General features: G+C 50.9%; 1 long non-coding RNA gene across 2 annotated transcripts; it reads right to left on the minus strand.

Annotated features, from left to right (window-relative positions):
• Positions 1 to 5,461: 5,461 nt before the first annotated feature.
• On the minus strand, positions 5,462 to 13,282 carry LOC114015000 (uncharacterized). Of its 2 annotated transcripts, none has more exons than XR_003558722.2 (4): positions 12,820 to 13,282; positions 12,517 to 12,607; positions 11,934 to 12,097; positions 5,462 to 7,055 (listed from the first exon to the last, which is right to left on the minus strand). It is a non-coding gene; the product is annotated as an uncharacterized LOC114015000 (long non-coding RNA). The 2 variants fall into 2 exon arrangements; XR_003558721.2 differs by lacking the exon at positions 5,462 to 7,055 and adding an exon at positions 10,295 to 11,106.
• Positions 13,283 to 14,442: the final 1,160 nt, after the last annotated feature.

The following is a 14,442-nucleotide window of genomic DNA, read 5'->3' on the forward strand; positions in this document are numbered from 1 at the left end:
TCCCCCGCCGCCCCACCCCCTAAAGGAGTGTGCCACACAAATTAAAACGATTTCCCTCCAACCTGGGAGATAGGACCAGGCAAGGCATCCTTCAGCTGTGAGTGAAAGAGACAGAGCCTGCCTCTGTCAGGAGCACTGCCAGCCCCAGGGAGGCGAGGTGGGGGATGGCAGACGCCACTGCAGGGATGCTACTGGTTAATTCCCAGTAACTCGGACAGACAGATCTGTGCCAGGCACCCAGCTGGGGTGCAGGGTGTGTTTCTCCCACGAAAAGGAGGCATCAATAGCAGAAGCGAATCCTGGGCATCGAGACTGCCCTGGAGGGATGCTGACTAAGAGCAGATGCCTGCAACAGTGGGCTGTGGAACAGTTCTCCTCGAAGCAGTTAAAGCCTCCACTACCAGAGAGGCAGCCCTGTTAAATTTGCAAAACTTATTGCAGGAGGCAGAGCCTCTTGGACCTATGGATCTCGTCACCCAAGCACATCTTTTTCTGGCTAGGGTACCCATTCAGGTAAGTGGCTCGAAATCTAGCACACCCACATCCTCCATTCAACTGACAGCATGGAGAGCACCAGCTTGCTTTCAGCAGTGAGTGCTCATGGACAGGCAGGAGAAAAACCAGAGCCACTCCCACCAGGCTATAAAAGCTTTGCTGTCACAGCTGTTTCTCACATCTGGATGCAGACAGCACTTAAAGTGTTGCAGCTGGCACCAGCTCCTCAGTTAGCATCTCCTTATCCTGTTAACGCCAGGCAGGGGAGAGGTCCGGCAGCTGAGGTTGAAGGGGCACTTCAGCTCTGTCAGATTCTCCTCCGCTAATGAAAATGTTTCTCCAGTGTGTCTTTGGGAAGGTTTCCTTCAGCTCCAGCCCCCGTGTGATTGAAGGCTAATCTCTGCTACTCTTGGCTGAATGGCAGCCCATGAAGAAGGTGATGTATTGTGTTTCCCTTCAACTCGACATTTAATGGTGCTGGGAAAAGAAGAAAAAGCACCAGATGTTTCTAGATTGTAAGTGAACTCCTCCCGTAACGCAGAGAGAGGTCACGGCAGGCGCCAGACCTCCCAGCCTGGGACCAGAGCACACCCCTGTAAATTCAACCCCGCTTCGAAGGGCCATTTCACCTGCCATGGTGCGTGCCTCCCAGAAGCAGTCCAGCTGCTCACATGTGGCCACAGGAGGCAACGTGTCCTGCCACCACCCTATGGGACATGACTGGCCTCCAACGAGCTCCCCAGCATCAGTCTGGCCAGCGTATGGGCCTGGGAGAAAGGCCAAGGTCCGCAGCGCAGCCTGTTTGGGACCAGGAGGACAGCATGAGACGGGGGCTCAGCACTCACAGGCGGTGGCCTTGGCTCCTTGGGCTGGCTCTGAGCTAATCTCTGAAGCCCTGAGGTGTGAAGTTTTCCAATCTGCGGTATTAGCTTCCTTTTAAATGCCTAGAGACCTACCAACTAAGAACGGAGAGAAAAAATTAGGATGATAATCCTCTTGCTGCTGTGCTGCTCACACTCAAGGGGACGCCTGGCTCCATGTCACACCAATCTCCCTCCTCTGCTCCAGAGCCACTGCTCTGCAAACACACTCCAAACCAACCCCGCCAGCTGTTTGCTCTCCTGCTGTTTCTGCCCTTGCTGGAACAACCCAATTACCCATCATGGCACTCTCTGCACCCTCCACCTGCAAAGCTTTGCAGCTTTTCTCTTCCTTCTTTGCCTCTACCAAATCACCAGCATTAGTTGAGGACTCCCAAACGCAACACAGGCTCTCCTTGTTTGCTTTCTCTTCTCCTCCTCCCCCTCTCCCTCCCTTCTCCCATGCCCTGCCTGCCACCGGCACTGGATGTGGGATGCTTACCATAAACCACACAAAATGCATCCTCCTACAGCTAAACCTGGAGGAGGAGGAGAAATGAAGAAAACAGGAGGAAAAAGAAAAATCTTCCAATTACTGGCAATCAGCTCTACTTAATGCTCACCCACTGTGCACTGTGCCCCAGACACAAACCGCTCCGGCAGGTGAGCATGCTGGGCAGCACAGCACGTACCTGCACACACAGTGCACCAGTGAGCACACAGGGTGCTTCTGAAGGTATTCCAGCCTATCTGGGCACAAACGGCCACAATCTGGGGGCCTCCTGTAGCCCAGTCAGACCAGGGACAGTGCTACACTCTGCTCCCAGGAGCTTTGCCCTGGGGCGAAGGTACTCGCTCAGAGCTGAATCCTAGCGTGGGTGATTGTCCAAGGGATGTCCATCATCCTCGTTCCCAGCCTCACCTGCCCAGGTTATCTGGCCAGTTTTTCTCCCCAGGAGGGATGCCAGCTACAGATAGCACCATGGGCTGCCTGTTGAGACAGTCGCAGATGGCGCAGCTCTTGCTGACTGAGCCGCCTTCGCCTCCACGGGAGGACATGCTTTGCTCCCAGCCAGGGAAGGCGGAGGCACCCAGCACGCTGCCGCAGTGGAGGAGGCACTCAGCCAGCCGCTAATGCTTCCTACTGTCTCGGAGCAAAGGGATGAATTAGCTTTTATTAGCTCTTGTGAAGAGCACATCACTCCTGCCCTCTCCTCCTCGCATAAGACTCATGCACAGACTCAGCTGTGCTGCAAGTGAAGCAGAACCAACTCACCTCCGTGCCAGCGGCCCCAGACTCCTGTTGGGTCTTGTATAAATCTTATAAATCTTAAACCTTAGACAAGCTGGGAGTCAGGATCTAGCAATCCTGCTAAGGGTGCTGCAGGGCTCTTGCTGCCCAAAAGTAGTTTAAAAAAGATGGATGCTTGGCTTCTATGTCTGTTTCTCTCAGGTGGCACCACACACGGCCCGAAGGAGGGCATGACCTCCACGCCAGCAAAGCCAGAGCCACTGCACAGTCCCTGCCGCTGGCACCCAAACTCGGGGCTGGTATGTGGGGGGTGGGCTGTGGCTCCAGCTAAGCGCTCCTGCCACCCGACATACTCCTGACCCCAGCACCCAGCCATCAGCACAGCTGAGGGATGGTGCTGCTCCGGAGAAGTCTCTCTGAAGCTGCTCTGGGGCTTGTTAGCGGGGTGATAAAGGGGATGAATGGCCTCAGAGAAATGCTCTGTCTCCTGCCGTGGCATTCATTATCCTTTAGCCGGGCAATTCTTCACACCAGCCAGGAGCTCTGGGCTGGCTCGTTTATTGTCCTCAGGGGCTGTTTTCCACAAGAGGCCACGCTCTGCACTGGCGCTTGTCACCCCAGGCAGCTCGAACGTGCCTGAAGCGCCCGCAGCATAGCAGCCCGCACAAGGCAGCTGGGGGCAGAGCACTTGGTCTCCCAGATAGTCCCTGAGCTCATCGCCTTCCTCCCACACAACCAGCTTGCTTTCCCAAACTCACAATTTGGTGATCTGAGCCACAACTGCCCCCCCGAGATCTGCAGGAAACAGAGCAGGGCACGTTTTCAGCCTAATTTCCTAAGTGCAAAGCATATGTAGTCCCGCTGCATCAGTCTGTCCTCTGCCCACTCCCCAGCAACTTCTGACACCGCGAACAGATTTCAACCCGATCTGACAGACAGAGGTCTTGGAGACAGTCAGAGTCTATAAATTTCATGCAAACAGACTGTCAAACAGAGGAGAGACATTATTAGCACCTTCCCAACTGTAGTGTATCATCCCTTATTAGACATCAGACAATCTGCGTGGGGGAAAGAGAGATGCTATAAATATCCCGTTAAAGGGAGATGCTCCATTCAGCACAAGCAGCTTACTAGACACCAGAGAACCCAAACCCAAGCTATGTACCCACTGCACACAGTCCTACTGGGAGAAGGTTTCAAGCCTGCTTGGCTGATAGGAGAGCCAGCCAGCCAAGATGGCACATTAGCCTTTGGGAAAGCCCTTGGAAACAGGCTGTGTGCTCTTCCCTTGCCATTCTTCCCGTGACCAAGCTGAGGTCCCACTGCGTGTCCAGCATGAATTGCCATCTCAGGCTTGCGGATGAGTTCAGACATTCCCTGACATGGAAGAGACATGCCCAGCTCCGAGGGGAAGCACTGATGGGCAGAGCAGCTCCCTCACCCCCACAACCCTCCCATTGCCTTTGCACCACACAGAGATTTCACCTTCCAGCCAGATGTTTCATCCACGGGCTGCTGCCAGCAACCACCAGGAAGGCAGCCCAGAGTCCAGGGAGCTCACAGCAGCATCACTTAGACATCAAGCTACTCATTAGCAGGTTGACTGATTAGTGGTACTTGTTATTGTGAGTGAGAGGGGGCCTCTTCCTCTGCACACAGGTCCTCGCTGCAGACCAGAGCCACTCACCAGCTCAGCACAGACCTGCAAGCTGGTGCCAGCACAGGGCTGGCAAGCAGCAGGATGGGTGCAAAGCTCAGCCTTCCCCCGGCAGGACAGAGGAAGCCCCAGTGATCCTTCCTCTTCCTCCTAAAGGCTGAAGGGGACACAACAGCCTCTTGGTTCTCCTTTAAAGACAATCAAGCAGTGCCCACGTCGTGCAGTGTGATACAGCTTCTGGAGAGCAACACCAAGAAGCCATTTACTAGAGTTGCTGGCTGGTCTTCCTTCCTCACCTCCTTTCAGTGACCCGATTAGGAGACCCTCATTGGGCTGTTCCAGGGTGAAACCTGGAGTTGCCCTCGACAGGAACTCCCGTCACTCATCACCACTCTCTGGTACTGGAACGAATAGCGGCAAGCGTATGGCACAGAATGGTGCACAGCAAGGCAGCGAAGGGGAGCGGCGCTTGCTGAGGCTGAGCCCAGCACTTCAGTGTTTTCTGACGCCGCATTCTGGGGACAGGGCAGGGTATAATCCCTGTGCTCATTTAGGATCTGCACTGACCCAGTCATTATCTGTTTACCGTGTCATTTCCAGCCTCAGGCATTCCAGAGCCCTGGAAGTAACTGAGAAGTGGGAAATAGTCTTTTTCCCTCCAGCTCATAACGTGACACTGGCTCAGCTGGCCAGACGCATTTTAGGACTTCTCTGATTCACCCGGTAAAGGTCAAGTCCCAGGAGGTGCCATCAGCCTGGTGGATCACATATCGCTCGTACCTGCGGGGCTTCAGCTCTACAAAAAGAGAATTTAAACATGCACTACAGCACATCTTTTATTCCAAAAAAAGGATTTACACTTCAGGGGTGCTTGACTCCCTGCTCTGCCCCACAAAAGGAGTAATAGGGATTGAATCCAGGCTTGCGTTCATTAAAAAAAAAAAAAAAAAAAAAAGAAAATCCAGAAATCCAGTCACTCTATCCTAATCGTTCTGATCCAACCTTTCAGTGTTGCATTGAGCTAAAGGGCCGCACATGAAAGTATGCCAAGAGCGGCATGAAATGTTAATGTTGCAATTAAAACAATATGAATATTGCAGCACCGCTCTGCTGCTCCCCATCCACTGAACAATTCTCATTCAATGGAAGTCAAGTTACATTTCAGGAAATAATGAGGTCTGCTAATTAAGTCTGGCCTAAGACGACAGCAGTCTTAAAAGGGAAAAAAAAAAAAAGCCAACTCAGATATCCCCAAAATGTGTACATTTGCTGCTTATTACCTGCAAAGGGAAACCATTAATTCTGCACAATGCCAAGATCACAGGTCAGTGCCATTGTCTTATTGCACACATCTAAAGGAAATTATCTTTTTAATGATAAAACACATAAGTCATGACCTGCTTTGTCCCTAGGAGCTGAGTGGGAAATGCTGGGCTGACACTTTCCATACTCTGAATGCCGAAAGCAGGTACCTGACAGCAAATGCCAAATCCAGGCTGTGCGAGTGAGAGGCAGGCAGGGGCTTCAGAGGGCTGAAGGCAGCAGATTGCCTTCAGCTGACACAAGACGGATCCCAGCCTGTACACAGGGAAGGGGTTTTTCCTCCCCAGCCACCCAGACAACCAAGTGACAGTGACACCGGGTGCTCAAGCTGGTGGAAGCCACGGGGAAAGAGACCACTGGGTCAGTCCTGGGAGGCAAAGACTGTCACTACGTGTTTTAACTCTAACAAAAGGCAACAGAGAAGACCCCCTCCTTGCCCCTTGCATCCATCAGCTGCTGTCCCAAGACAGCATGTGTTGCAGTAACAGGACAAAGTGACAGCCTAGAAAACCAGGAACATCAGGTCCAAGGGGTCCCAAAGGAAATCTGTATCAACGTACCACACCCGCAGCTTCCCCACCTTCTTGTCTTTCATCACCTTCCCAGATTTATTTATCCATGACAGTAGGTGGGGCTGCCAGCATGTCTCCTGTGCTGTCCCCTGCCCAGATAACTGCAGAGGGAGGCTAGGGCAAGGAGGGTCTGGCACCATGCATATTTCAGGGGAACAGCAGAAGGCTGGGAACAGGCCCACCATGTCCTCCTACTGATTTGGCTGCTTTTTCTATTTCAGAATTTCAGGAGCATACAAGACCTACCCACGCTCCAGGCCTGAATTTTGCCATTAGACCCAATGTGACCCACCAGCGTGGAGTTGTCTAGGGGCCACAGAGCAGCTTGTGGTGTAAAGAGCAGGCTATGGCAGCCCAAACCTCTCCTGCCACTGGAGCAACACCCCTCCCTAACCTAAGTCCCAATTCTCCAGAAGAAAATTTATCCAGTGGAGGGGTAAGGGAGGGCACTGGAGCCCTGGTTCATTTCTTGACCCCTGCTGACATGCTGAACTTCAGCCTGTCTTTATTACAGACAACTTTCCTGGTAAGCTCCAAACAGAGACTGAGCCGCACTGACCAGACTTGGAAATGCAAAAATGCAAACGAGGAGGAGCTCAAACCATCAGGAGGGAAGCACTTCATTTGAAAGAGGAGAAAAATCTAGGTGAAAAGATCAGAAAGGACCTTCCAAATCCTAGATTGTCCTAAGGGACTCAGATACCTTTTCTATCCATCTGCGGCCTCCTGGAGATGGACGTAAAATAAACCTAGTTGGTCACCAAGGTCCACCCAGGAAGATGTCCCCACCACCAGCAGCTCCCTGTTCCGTGGATGAGTAGGTGGGCTCCCTCCTCCAGCCCGCTTCTCGCTGTATTTCCAGACGAACCCACACTTGCTGCTACCAAGTGTCTGTTCTGCAATAAAGAGCAATAAACATGCCAGAGTAATTAATGTCTTAACAACTTATTACAATCCTCAGATAATTAATCACAAAAGCTAAACATGCTGTCTCACCCTCCTAATGTGTTAATGCTCTAATTATTATGCCTCAATTAAGGGAAAGTCAGCGCTCCTTGCTTAGAAGTGCATGTTTAATAAGGGTGCTTGAATGCAGGCAAGTTGAAGTGGGAACGGAGGGTGACGGGGGTTAAGGAAGAGGACACCATTTTTAATGAGGTTTCATGGGTGGCTCAAGGCAAGGAATTGACAGCCCCTGTCTGGGATCTCACACCCGACTGCACGTGGAACTGGGGGCCATCTGCGGTGGCTCTGTGCTCTGCTTCCCGCCGGGCTATTTATAGGAGAAGCAGCACGTGGGGCACAGAGGAGGCAGGAACTGGAGATGAGCAGTTACGCTGTGGATCTGGCCGGCGCCAGGCAGCAGAGCCAGCAGCTCACAGAGCAGTCAGCAACAGGAGTAGGTAGGCTCCTCTATCCGGCCCCCTTCTTGCTCTATTTCCAAACCCACAGGCACTTGCCACGGCTCCCGTCCCACGTGAAGCATCCCCGTTGCCCAAGCCTCTCCAGCACAGTCCTGTTTCCATGGGGCATGTTGCCTCCAAAATCAAGCTAGCTCTCTGGGCCATCCATGGAGATAATAGCCCTGAAACCCAGGATTATTCTTGGGATGTGGCAGATCAGCTCATCTGATTTCAGTCATTGCCTGGTGGTTTTCCACAAGTCCTTGTCGTATGAAGGAAAAGAAAGCCATGTTTCCAAGAGCACACCACCATTAAAACATTCTTGTTTTATAGACAGGGAAACCAAAGGTCAAAGGAGAGATTCTGCAGGGGACTTTGTGGTGGTTACTACTGAATCGGCCTTTCTGGTGCCTGGCCCTGAACCTTGCTGGATGTTGGGAAACCTCAGAAAGAGGTTCTTGGTGGTGAGGAGCTTGAGCAGACTACAATGATGAACGTTATAGGGGGACTTGGACCCCTCACTGTGCGATAGCAGGAGGTCCCTGCTGCACTTGAGAGACACAGCTCTGCACCCATATGACCCTCGTTCTTCAGGAAGACTTGGTACAAAGTATAGTCAAGGCAAAGACGGCATCACCTCCATCCCAGTCTGCAGAAGTGATGTCTCTAGAGAGCAAAGGACTCCAGACGTAGGACTCTGTGAGAGAGTGAAGCAATGCAGTGCAACGAGGCAGGCATGGGAAGCTGGAACCAGGATGGCCAGGCTCCAGATCTTGGTATCCTACAAGAAGCTGCAACAGAAGAATGGCTGGAGCCCAAGACTCCCAAACAAAGCCTATAAAAATTTTCTTTTTCAAATAAAAAGCTTTTGAAACAACTCCCCCACTCAAGTGGGTCTTCAAACACAAGAAAGCTCTCCCTGAACCAGCATGGTTTCTGTTCCATCTAAGCTTTTTTAAATTTCTCAGACAAATTAATCACCAGAAGCACTTGCAGCTTAGGTTTGACTGGCAAACGATTGCATTTCCTCAAGAAATAACACACTGTGTAGGTTTGGATGGTTCCCTCTGAGGAGCAAGGCGGAGGGAATAAGAAACAAAACAAAACAAAGCAACCCGGAGGGGACATGAATTTTAAAACCCATGAACAGTTTCAGTTTTCAAATAATCAAAATGAAAAAATATTTCATAGTCACTTCCACAAAAATAATTCTGTCACCTTGATTCTTTGGTGATGCCTCACAAAAAACAAAAGCAATCTCTCCATCTCTGCCCACTTCACCTACAGCACCTCTGAGACAGCAACCTGCCAGCTGAGTGGAGAAAAGGGCTGATGTCTCCCCATAGAGACAGCCTGCGGATTCCCCCAGGGATGAGGGTTCCAAAGGAAGACTTGTGTGTTGGGCCTCTCTCCACGCTGCCTTCCATTCCAGCATTAGTCTTGACCTGCCCAGACTTTTCTTCATCTCTTTGATGAGGAAGACTTCAGACATCCAGCCCTAGTTCCCTGCACTTGGCTGGAGGTACCACAGACCTTTACCTCAGCAGCTTCGTTTTGCAAGTTGCTGCACCGGGAATCCACCAGCACTGAACCCATCCGGCAAAACCTGACCATCCAGGTCAGGGCCATCAAAACCACTGACATCTGAGCAAACACAGCCTCACTAGGGAGATACAAGGTATATGATGCCTCTTGAGGAACCAGAGGATCTTTCTGCTGCTGTTTACACTGACAGGAGTTTTCTATAGCTGTTGGCATTGACATTGCTCCTCTGTGCTGAAGATGGCTGTGCTCAGAGATGAGGCTGTTGCCTTCTTTCTTTTCAATCATACTATCCAGGTCTCTCAGGCACTGCAAGAAAGCAGCTAACTGCTTTTGGACCTCTCCCTTCTTGCCACCACCATCAAATCAGTGGTCACTTGAAAATATGAGCCATTACTTCAATTCCAGGGCTAGAAATTTTGGTTTGGTTATACTAGGTTTGACCTATTCAAAAGCATCAAGTCAGATGACTACCTGGTGCTAGGAGGTTTGGAGAAGTTGACTGGCTTATGTTAGTATGTGTGGGGTTGGAAAAAGCCATTTATTTAGAAAACTGCAGTAACACACAGCTCCTGTGCCAAGGTATTTTCCCTGGGATGCTCCGGGTCCCATTTAGCCCATACCCACCACCAGGACGAGGCAAGGCAACAAACCTGAGCCTTCCTCCCAGTACAGAGGACCGATGTCCCCAGTAACCCTCACTCTGCCCAGCCTGAGCGTGCTCCCATTCACACTGGGGCAGATGAAACGGAGAGGGGAATCCCCGTGCCCCTTTGCACCTTTCCCTGCTGACCTCAGGATCAGCTCCTTGGCGCGAGTCACAGCCCAGGGTATGCTCCCAGAGATCCTCACACAAAACACCGGCAGCCAGCAGCCGCACGCGGGCACGTTCCCAGGGGCCAGGAGCAGGGCTTGAACGTTGAGGGCAGCCTCTGGAGGAGAGCAGGTAACCATTAGGTGAATAGATACAAAACGTAATGACCATCACACAAAACGGCATCACTGCTTCCCAGAAAAAGACTGGACCACAAAGCTGGTGCCACCAGAGCCCAGACGTCCCCAACACTACCTCACAGCCCCCTCCAACAAAAGCTTTCTGAGCTCGGCTTTCCCACTCCCTCCGCCTGCTGCCTTTAAGATGGCGTGCAGCACCGACAGCTGGGAAACCCAATCTGGTCCAAATTTTGTTACAACCCTGCTGGTTTTTATTCTTGTTTACCAGCATTAATTTTAATGGCTTCCCCTACATTAACTTTGTCCTGAACCGGTCAGAGGAAAATTCCTGCTCACTTGCCTTCTGCAGAACAGCCTGGGTAATTTTCCCTTGTCACATAACGGCCCACCTGGGCTCCTCAGGAATGACAGCCACACTGTGTACTTTGTTGAGGGCAATAAACTTCCCAAAGCTGGGGGAGAAGGATTTACATATCCCTGAACACACTGTCCTTTCTTTGTTCAGTTTGGGTCTTGGTTTGCGCTGATCCAGCAGGTGGAAATTTCTTCCTCCTGTTCAGCTCCGAAGGGAACTACCGAGCCTGAGCCAAGGAAACGTAACGATTCCAGGCAAAGCGGCAACCCCGTGTCTGAGCAGCTTTGGGCTGGGTTCATCACTGGACATCTGAGCCTCATTTTCCCCCAGAATCATTCAAAATGCCTGTACAACAGGTCCTGAAAGAAATAACAGTGCCAGAATACACAGGGAGAATGTTTCGGAGAGGTGGGGAGCAGGAAGAGAGAACACCTTGGCCTCCACGCCAGCCCTCTGCTCTGCGATGCACACCGCATCCCTTGCCGGGAGCTGAGCATCGCCCAGCAGGCAGTGGCCCCACTTGTGCTGTCTCACGTGTCCCGCACACCTTCCTTCGCAGCAGGGAGCAGAGGTGAGGACGATGCAATGCCTGAGCTTTCCCTCTCCTGTCCACTCTCCCTCTTCTCACCTCCAGCTCCTTCCAGCCACCAGTCTCTCTTTCAGGAGACATCACAGCTCCATCCAGGCTGGGCTCTGCAGGAGAAATAAAGATTGTCCTTTCCGTTGCTCACCAGATGCTGTGACCTGTGATCCCTCTTCTTTCTCCAGCTCACAGGAAAGTGTGATGGCTCAGGCCAATGGGAAGGAAGAGAAACACTCAGGATTCTTTCAGCGCCTTTCTCTCCCATTAAAAAAACAGGGCAACAGCTCTTCCCACCAAAGAAATTGCAAGGGTTTGATTCAGGCACGTTTCCAAAGTTTTCTGTCCCTGACAGCATAAAAAAGGAATATGGTTACACCAAGGGAAGCTATTTGATGTATCACATGATGCCCATACTTTAAACATACAGATGTTCCTTCCATGCTCCAAGGGGCAATTTGGAAGACAGAGGACTCAAAAAATCCCACTATATCCAACCACAAGCACCTGGGCTGCTGTAGCGAGAGTGTTGCCATGGAAAGATGAGGAAGGCAGCAGTGAGATGGCTGGAGTATTCCTTCTAATTAACATGAAGAATTTTGACTGCTCTGCTGTGTTTTCTGCAAGAGCCTAGCAACCACCACAAAAAGTGTTATTCACACATCTGAGAAGTGTTTAGCAGGGTCACATGTGTAGTAAGCGATGTGAGGAGCGAGGGATACCTCTCCAGACAAGGCCCCTTGAGCTTGGGCACACTGCACGTATGCAGCTTGGACATCTCCACTCCTGCTCCAGGAGGCTCACACGCTGGGTGCAGGCAGCCATCGGACCACACGGGACACCACAGTGATACCGCAGGGCGAGGGAGGGGGTGACATGCAGGTGATGGAGCCACTGCTGCAGGGAGGAGAAGACCTGAAGCAGGAACTAGATTCCCTACCTTCATGGGACAGAACAGGGCAGCTTGTCATCGCACAGTTCAGAGGTCCTGGCTGGAGAATCCCCACCACCCACAGTCTCCTCTATGTAGAAACAAGCTTGTCAGCCTGCTGTGAGGGTTCATTTCAAATGTACTGTTTCCACCAAGACACCTGCTACCCTGCCCTAATAAAACAGAAGAAACAAGACCTTCAAGATACCTTGCAACACCTCTACTAGGCACTAAAGAGTTAGTCAGAGGCCACAGCATCCTAACTTCTTCCACCCGCTGAAGTAAAGAAAAGGCAGATACTCCACATGTGCCAGTCTAGCCTCTTGCACGAAAGGGGCACTACAAACTGACAAAGAACAGCTTCTGCCCATTCATTAAGTTCTTGGCATTAACTGATTTCTCTCCAACCAAGCCATAAAACCCAAAGCTGCATGCAGGCAGCATCCTAAAATATCCTTGTAAATCTCAGCCACCACATTCATTAATTACAACCCAGTGATAGTTCAGGCCATTAGTTCTGGATGGTAACTTCATTTATTCCCACGTTAATGCTTGATGTCAGTGGTTATCTCATTACCACTCTATTACTTACCTACTTAATCCATCATTGCAACCCAAGCCAGAAGGGAGGAGCAGAGTTTGCCCTGCGTCTGTAGGAAGACAATGCATCAAGTGTAGAGCACCTAGGAATCACAAACAAAACACTTCGCTAATCTGCAGCTGAGGTTATATCTATTAAGAGGAGGAAATGACACAGATGAGTGCTGTTAGGAACACAAACACATTCCAACATTGAAAAATTGTCGATATGGAGGATTAAGTTTCCTATTAAATCAGAACCAAAAGCTTTTGCAAGAATGGAAACACATATTATCAGTCACAGAAAAAAAATTACCTGCCCTCCTCCTCATTGGACTCTCCTTCTTCCAAACCCCAGGCCAGATTTGAACAGCTTCTGCCTCTTGCGTGCTAAACAGTTTGAAAAGGAGATGGGTCAGAGTATGGGCACTGGGAGCTGCTCCCGGCTGAATGCTCCAGAAAACGTGCAGGCAGCATTGCAGATACCACTAGCCCTTAGCGCTGGTGAAAATACACCTGAAGCCATGTAAAGGTACAATAGTTATTGGCATTTCAATGCACACCCAGCTGGAGTTCCTCTTCTTTGGTGAGCAGGCGCTTCCAAACACGTGCTGTAGTGCACCTGCCGCCCTCCTGCCTGTCCCAGGACTTAACTGCACGTGCTGATCCAGCCTCATGGGTCTGGTCAGGGTGTTTCAGCACAGCAAGACCAACAGCTTCCCCTGTCTCACTCCCTCCTTCTTCCACCAAACAGTCTGGCTGGAGACAGAGTTTCATTCTTCCCCTGCTTAAATGAGAAAAAGGGAAGCTGTTTTTATGTTGTCAGGCTGTGAAACCAAGATGTGAGCTAGGGAAAGCGTTCCAAGGAACACTTCCCTTGCAGTAAGGCCGGTTCTCGTAAGAGCAAGGAAAGCACCTCTGCTCTGCCCATATACGAGTCCCACACTATAGGGCAGGTGACTGTGTTTTCCTGCTTCTAAGTGACATGATATGGAAGGACTGGAATCCTCTAACGTGGAAGAAGCTGATGCCACAAAAGCAAGGCAGAGAAAGAAGACACAGCCCCAAGGTGATGTCAGGAGTAAAATATCAGTATTTTCCTCTGTGATCAGTAAACCCCCAGCTAACACGACTGTGCTGGCAAAAGTGGACTCTAAATGGTGCCGTGCCGTGCCGGAGCAACCGACAAGGCAAGCCTGCAAGATGCCACAAACAGATGTAATTAAAATACCTTTTCTGCCCTGCTCTCCATCCCCTCAGCAATGAAATCCATTATAAAGCGTGGAAAGAAAATTATTTAAAATGTCCCTGAAGCTAAGTTGTTGACACCAGTGTAGACAGATGGATTTTGATACACCCTTGATTAAACAGCTTTCTGCAGAAGCCAAAGAGGGCAGGAAAGGAGCTGGGTGATGAGCCAGAGAACCACCCTAGAAACGGTAGCTATTGCACAGAAAAAGCAAGTGCTGTTGCAGGGGAAAGCTGCCCCGACAACCAGCCAGAGCCTAAAACAGCCACATCCCCCTGGGAAGCAGGCTGCAACCCTCTGCTTCAGTGCCAGGCTCCTGTTCCTGAGCATTCTGCTCCGAGTCAGGCCAGCAATACCACACACATCGCTGCTTCCAGCCTCCGATGAAAGGCTGCGGTGAAAGCAAGCAACAGAAAGTCTCACACAGTGCTCAGCCTGTAGCAGGGCCAGCAATACTTCCATTTCCCATGGAGTTACACATCACGGAGGGATTCTCCAGGGTGCGGTAGGATACCGGCTCCAAGCAGTTTTCCCCACAGGCATTCACAACATCTCTTTCTTCCTTGCTCTCTCACACACAGATGCTCTTGGACTGATAAGGATTGAACTCCCTTGGCAGAGAGGGGCAAAGATGAAGTCTTCTCCCTGGCCCTCTATTTATATCAAGCTGGTAGGAACTCGTTATCTTTA

Source organism: Falco cherrug, chromosome 12 (assembly GCF_023634085.1).
Source record: "Falco cherrug isolate bFalChe1 chromosome 12, bFalChe1.pri, whole genome shotgun sequence".
NCBI lineage: Eukaryota > Metazoa > Chordata > Aves > Falconiformes > Falconidae > Falco > Falco cherrug.